The sequence below is a fragment of the Sylvia atricapilla genome, chromosome 1, assembly GCF_009819655.1.
Source record: "Sylvia atricapilla isolate bSylAtr1 chromosome 1, bSylAtr1.pri, whole genome shotgun sequence".
In the NCBI taxonomy this organism is placed as follows: Eukaryota; Metazoa; Chordata; class Aves; order Passeriformes; family Sylviidae; genus Sylvia; species Sylvia atricapilla.
The window spans coordinates 54,313,933-54,321,846 of record NC_089140.1 but is presented as its reverse complement, the minus strand read 5'-3'; positions in this window follow the sequence as shown (position 1 = coordinate 54,321,846).

Sequence of the window (7,914 nt, the reverse complement as noted above, 5' to 3'; positions counted from 1 at the left end):
AAGTAATTGGAATTGCTGCATGAACGCTGCAAGCCCACCTGATCTCTTTCACCGTTAATCAAAAACTGCTGTTGAAAGAATCTTTCATGTGTACAGTTACTTAATAAGTTGTCTCCAGATTACATCCTCTTTTGCTATCAAATAATTGCAGGTTATCTTATTATCTTTTAAAGGGTAAAATAACTGTGCTTCTTCAGGCATCTTTTAAGAAATTAATTATTATTACTACTTGGTTGATTTTTTGTCATGGTTGTCTGCATCTTACTAAATTCCTGACTCTGTAATATGCTTCACAATGCATGGCCTGGGCACATAGTGTTTCATATGAAAATAGCATTTTGTAATTTCATAGTTCAAACATTTCTGATGATTTTTCCATTTCATTGAATGGTAATTTGTTTTTCTGAGAAGAATCAACATATTCCTCATTCATATTTTTGCATTAATTCAAATTTTTTTTAGTGAAGATACTCTAGATTTTTTATAGAACATAAGAAACCTTGGCTTACTATTGATACATTTTAGTGACATAATTTCAGAAAGTATTCCAAGTATTCCACAATCAGTGCAATATTGGGTTTGGGTTTTTTTGTTTGTTTGTTTCTGGTTTCTTTTGGCACACTGAGGTTGCTTTTTTCCTATTAATTCTATATCTAGCCTTAATTCTATTTCATCTAAAGAATAACACAAAAATAAATCATCAGCAATATATCTTCACTGGCCTGCATGCAGCACTTTATTGGAATTGCATCTTTCAAGAAGCCCTCATCTGAACTGCTGACCAGAGAAAACAGCAGCTACATAACAGCTCACAGTAAGTCTTAATACAGAATTGGGGCCTGGGGCAGTCTGTGAAAACCAGTGGTTCCAGTCAAAACTGCAGGATGTGTAAGTGATGTTGCTGTAATTATGAGGTCAGAGCTAAAACTCTGCTCTTTCACAAAGTGCCATGGGACTTTAGAGTGACCAGCAATGACAAAGCTATAAAATGGGCATGTAACTGGAACATGAATCAGTGTTTACAAAAAAGGATGAGCATTCAAACAATTCCTTTATCTATCCTAGGTGCTCTTCCATCTAAGGTAGTATGCAAGTGCTGCCTAACTTATGATCTATAGCTTAGTTTGATACAGTCTATAGTTTATGGCTTTACAACCCATAAAAACTGCAGTATGCTTTCTCATCTTTCCTTCAGTCTCTACATCATCTCCACAGTTAAAGACTATGAATATTTAGCTCCTGAGAGTAACATTAGAATGTTGGTGACTGCATTTTATTTCAAAGAGCTATATAGACTGACTGAGCCAGTTTTACTTCACGACTTACTGAATAGCACTTCTGGCACTTAGTCTGAGACATTTAACATTGGCAGGCCTTGACTGTTTCCTGCTCCTTCACTGAAAGTGATTATGATTCTTCAAAGCCAAAAGCTGTATTAGACAAACATCAGAAAAATAGATTCCTAGCAAATTATCATGGATGTAGAAACACATTGACACACACAGGGCATATCTTTTCCTCAAGTCAAGATATGGCTAACATTTGATTTCTGCCTGACATTAGCATTATAATCTCCAAGTAGTTCTTGTCTAAATCTTTTCTCAAAGACCCTAGATCCGATATGTCACCACAATTTAAATAACCTCATGAACAAACGTGAGGGCTGCCTTCATGTGTGTGCATTTGCTCTTTGCAGGGTTTCATAGGACACCGTGATTGCCGTTCATAACTGAACACTTGCTGCTTTTTCTACATCTCTTATCTTCTTAAGAGTCTTCTGATCATTTTTATAACTAAAATCAGGTGTTGCACCATCATTCATGTTCCTTACTGACATCAGTCAGCATGAAGTCAATGGAACCCATCACTTGAGAGCTGCCACAGCTCTCCTTGAAGAGAGACATAAAATGAATGTAGCTGGCATATAATCTGCACAAAATGGCAAAATTAGTAATACTTATACTATATTGAAGGTCTACATTGAAAATGTTACTGGTAGAAAATGAGGGTGGAGGAGGAGGGAAGGAGAAGAGGGAGCTAAGAATTAGTTGAGGAGCTGAAAATTATGAGCGCTGAGGAGATCACTGAGGTACAGAAGAGGTATAATACAGAAAGATAATAATTGTGCTTAAAGGAGCTTCCCATGAGAATGTCTCGAAGCTAACCACACAGGAGCCATGTTCTTACCTTGTTTTTCCAGACTGGGATGCAAAGAGATGGGAAGAAGAGGAAGTGACTCCTGAAATGCTGGCCACAGAACTAGAAACCAGACTGCAATTTACCTGACTCAACTCTAGCATATCCCCAGTAGAATAAAGAATGAAACCAGCAATGAAAGAAAGAGGTGCAAAAGGGGACTAGAAAATCACAAAAAAAAGACATGGAAAAAACCATGATATAAGTATGATATAAAGTATGAAAAACAGAATTAATAGGCAAAAAAGGGATATGAAAAGCAGAAAATACATAAAAAGGAAAAGATTAAATAACTATATAGACAACACTAAAATTTAAAAATTATACAAAATTTTGTGTTATTTTAATAACAGAAAAGTGAGATGAGTTTAAGTCTACACTGAGCTATTTTAAACCAATATTGGTTTGGAGACAATTGTTCAGCTTAAGAGTTTTGATTGAATATATATAAGAATATGGATTATATAACATGAAGACTGAAAAAAGAAACAGCACTCAGTGGCAAATACTGATTTCAATAAAATAGCATGTGGGAAGGCTACATTTTTCAGGAAAGGCAATACGATAAAGGAGCACAATCCCAACAAATACCAATTGAAGATATTACAGAGGTGCCATGCAGACAGGAAATCCATATAAAGTACACATTTTACATCATTCTATGTTGGTTAAGCAATTTGACACTGCTTTTCATATCCTTTGTTTTAAAACTGAAGCTAATTAAACTATGAAGACTTGTTATAAATACATGCAATACACACTCAATTATACATTTTAATGCTTTTATATTTTTAGACACTTGGTAATTCGTTAATTATATTTTTAAAAATGTTTTTGTCCATTCTTATATATTATGAACCAACTTTGCTGTAACCCTCAACTCTCAGATTTCCAGATTCCTAGTCACAATACTAGAATGATATAATTTGTCCTAGCTCTGTTGAATGACAAGATGAATGACTGCAAACTCATCATTACTCATGAATTCCTTATTATTCAAGTCAGTTAGCCTCACTTTCTCTATAGCAATGATGCATTTGGGGATAAACCTTTTCAAACTGGTAAGAAAGCCATAAGTTAAGAACAATGACTAGCTCAGATGATCGAGGATATTGTACTGAGAATATTGTCATTTGGACAGCTAATAGAGCTAATCAAATGCAAGTATCTCATTACCCAAAATCTTATGATAGTCATCTCAGTATGGGTTTTTGGAGTGTATGTTTTTGTTTTATTTGCAAGTGTAGGGATACACATGTGACAGGTTTGCAGGCAGCCACAGATGATGTGAAGCTTCTGGGAAGCTGATAGATCAAGATAGATCTTGCACTGAGCAAGAGTAGGAGGAACAATTGTCCACACAACCTCTGTGTGTGTGTTAATTTGTAGCATTCAGAATCTGTACTGTACTGCATATTTATCTGTGCATATCACACAAACATTCCCCAGGTTATATGTTCTGGAAAAAGCATAAAGACTGTGCCTACAGAGCTTAACCTCCAATTGTAAAAGGCAGATAAAAGCTGGGATGGGAAATAGAGAGACTGGCCAAGATCAGAGCAAATTAGTGACACTGTGAGGATATGCTGTAGTTTATCCTCAGTTGGCAACTAAGTACCTTGCAGCCCCTGCTCTATCCCCTGAAGTAGGGTGGGAGGAGGGTGGGGGAAACCAGAGGGTGAGAAGGCTCAGGGCTTGAGATAAAGGCAGTTTAATAGGGAAAGCAAGAGCCACGCGCTGCAAGCAAAGGAAAGCAAGGAATTAATTCACCACTTCCCATGGGCAGGCACTTGTTCAGCCACCTCCAGAACAGCAGAGCTCCACCACGTGTTACTTGGGAAGAGAAACGCCATCACTCCAAATGTCCCCACTCTTCCTTCCTCTTCTTCTCCCACTTTTTATTGCTGAGCATGATACCATACGGTATGGGTCATATAGCTCATCCCTTTGGCCACTTGTGGCCAGCTCTCCCAGCTGTGTCCCCTCCCAGCTTCTCGTGCACCCCCGGTCTCCTCCCTGGTGAGACAGTGTGAGAAGAGAAAAGGCCTTGAGGCTGTACAGGCACTGCTAAGCAGTAACTATAACATACCTGTGTTATCTACAGTGTTTCCAGCATAAATCCCAAGCATAGCCCCACACTATCTACTGCAAAGAAAATCAACTCTACTCCAGCCAAAACCAGCACAGAGGAGAACTAAGATTATATGAATTTCAATCCAGTGGTCTGTCACTTAAGACCTGCAGTTGTACTGCCTAAGAGCAGGCACCAAAATAAGCTTTGTCACATGAGATTTTCCTGCTAGTTTTCAGAGAGAAACACGCACACTCAGAGGGAGATCTGATGACCCCCCCACCACCACCAGGAGATGCATCACTGCCTCAAGGCAGCCATCACTCTCTCTTCTTGCATGAAGTGGGAGCTATGTCCCAAATCTGCCCTTGGGCATGCCAGTTATATACCTCAAGAGTGGCATGTCCTTAAAACCTGACTATCCCTTACACAAAAACATAGAAAAGCACACAAAGTTACAAACTTGAGAAGCATGAGTATGTTAATAATTAGCCAATAATTGTTTAGCATTTAGCATATTCTTCACTCATTGTTACTTATATTTTCTCTTTCCTTTTACTGGGAGGGTGATTCTCTTCAGAATACATACGGGTTTGGGCCAGCTGATTTCAACTGGCCTGCTACTTAGAAACTCTATTAATTCACAAATACATTTTATGCATACTTTCACATTGGTAATAAAATGTTGCCTAATAAATTTTAATATAGTTGTGCCAGCAGCCTAAAAGGGAAGAAATTAACCATAATACCAAGAAATCCTACCTCCATGTATTTATTTCAGTTCAGCAATACTTGACAGTGCAAAGGCCCACTCACCCACAGACCCAGCAGATGCCAGCATAATCAGTTCTGGGCTGAAATAGGAGGGTACCCTCAAGAACCAACAAGTGGTTTTTGTCAGTTTTCCCTTTTGTCCCTTTGAAAAATTAAGTCTCTCTCACCCGGGAAGATTTATTGAGCACTTGAAGGAAGAATGGATGTTTTATGCATGATAAGATGGTTTTCCAAAGAATGTGGTTCATTTATTCATGTCAACAGAAATCTAAGATAAAATCACGGTGTTAAATTATGCATACTTTAAATATAAATTGTGAAGAACTAAATGTGTGCTAAAGTAAAGGGAACATGCATTTTTCACTCTGTGGGAATGGAAGTTGCACATCAATGTGTTTCCCAAAGATTTGGACGTGTTTTGTCTGATATGTCCACTGTATCTTTAGCTTTTCATAATAAATTAAATCTTTGGCAGTTGATTTCTTAGCTTTATTAAGGTACATAATGCAAGTACTACTAGCACACAATTAATTACATCTCTACCTAACTATTCTTCAGAATTTTTCCCTTCAAGAATTTTATGTGCAGAGCTGTACTGGCATGTATGCTCAAACATAACAAAGGACATTAATAATCTACACTCTTTATAGCCACATTGCAAATGTCTACTACACTGCCTGTATGGTTTTAGGTAGCTGTTGTAGCATTTGAACACTCTTGTTGCCTTGGGCTGCAAACCCTAAGTTCTTATACAGTCAATGGAGTGAAGTAGTTGCAATACCTCCTCTGACCAGTTGCTCTCTTACATTGAAGTGCCAATCATGCTGTAAAATATTCCAGGTGCTCCAGGGATGCTTTCACTATGGTCACTTGTTAGCAATTGAATAGGAATTATTAATTTAGTGCATTTTCATGGAAATACTTCTCTTAGTTTTGGGTTAAAGAGCTCTGTTTTTTCCAATTGGTTTAGGTAAGGTGCCAGGGGACACATCCAAGCAAAAACCGAAGGGTATACTATAAACTGTTTTTTATTGCATTACAACATGCAGTTTGGGCCACAAAACAAAATTTCAAAATAATTATTTTTGTCTTAAGATAGCTGTAAAGAGAGATTAAAAGGACAAAGACCACATTCATTACCAAGCAGCATGATGTAAAATGAGGATGAAGTCCCTCCCACTGTAAAGAGCAGGTTCAAGACCACCTGATGAAACTGAATAGCCACAAGTCTGAGGGGCCTGATGAGATGCATCCCAGGGTCCTGAGGGAACTGACTGATGTTGTTGCAAAGCTACTCTATACCATATTTGGAAAACCCTGGCAGTCAGGTAAAATCCTCAGTGACTGGAAAAAGATCAACATCATTCCTATTTTTAAAAAGGAGAGAAAGGAAGACCCAGGGAAGTACATACCAGAGACCTTCCCTTTCATGGGAAGACTGTGGAGCAGATACTCACGGAACAGTGTTAAGCACATACAAGTCAAGGAGATGATCCAAGACAGCCAGCTTGGTTTCACTAAAGGCAAATCATGCCTGACCAATCTGGTGGCCTTCCACCACAGAGTGACAGCAACAGTTGACAAGGGAAGGCTGACAGATGTTAGCTACTTAGACTTCTGTAAGTCCTCCCTTTAGGTGGTCCCACATGACATCCTTATCTCCAGACTGAAGACATGGATTTGATGGATGGAATGTTCAGTGGATAAGGAATTGGCTGGATGGATGCAGCCAGAGTTGTGGTCAGTGCTTTTATGTCCAGGTGGACACTGGTGATGAGTTGTGTCTCTCAAGGGCCTGTCTTGGTACCAGGGCTCTTTAATACCTTTATCAATGACACTGTCAGTGGGATTGAGTGCACCCCAGCAAGTCTGCAGACCCATGAAGCTGAGTGGTGCAGCTGGCACAACAGAAGGAAGATATCCTATCCAGGTGGACAGACTTGAGAAGTGGGCCCATAGGAACCTCAAGCTCAACAAATTTAGGTGCAAAACACTGCACCTAGGTCAGGGCAATGCCAGACATGAGTCCAGACTGCAAGAACTACTTGTTGAGAGCAACCATGCTGAGAAAGACTTACAGAGTTCACTTGCAGCCCAGAAGGCAAATGGTATCCTGGGCTGTATCAAATCAAGGTAGGTGATTGTCCCCCTCTACTCTGCCCTCATGGGACCCCAGGTGGAGTGCAGGGTCCAGATATGGAGTCTTTAGCATAAGAAAGATGTGGACCTGCTAGAGAGAGTCCAGAAGAGGCCATGAAAATGGTCAGAGGACTGAAGCATCTCTCCTACAAAGACAGGCTGAGAGCTGTCTGAGGTAGTTCAGCCTGGAGAAGAGAAGGTTCTGGTAAGAGCTCACTGAGGCTTTCCACTACCTAAAGGGTAGAAAGAGCAATTTCTTATATGAGCATATTAGTGATAGGACAAGGTGGAAATGATTATAAACTCAGAAATTAGATTTAAATTAGATCTTAGAAAGAAATCTTTATTTTGAGGGTGGTGAGGCACTGCAACAGGTTGCCCAGAGATGTTGTGGATGCCCCATCCCTGGAAGTGTTAAAGGTCAGGATGGATGGGGCTCTGAGCAGCGTGGTCCAGTGGGTGTCATTCTTGCCTTTGACAGCGGCTTTGGAACTAGATGATCTTTAGGCTCTCTTCCAACTCAAACCATTCAATGCAAAGAGGCATTTCCAGAGACCGAAACAGCTGCTACCAACATCTGGGTAAGTACACTCTATGTCTTACAGAGCAAAAGTTTTTTTGGACTAGCTCTAGTATTGAAGGAATAAGGAAGTACTAAATTATTATGTTATGGTGGTAGGCTGGAGACAGGAAAATGACAGGACTCACCGAGATCACGTGACAAACAGCAAAGA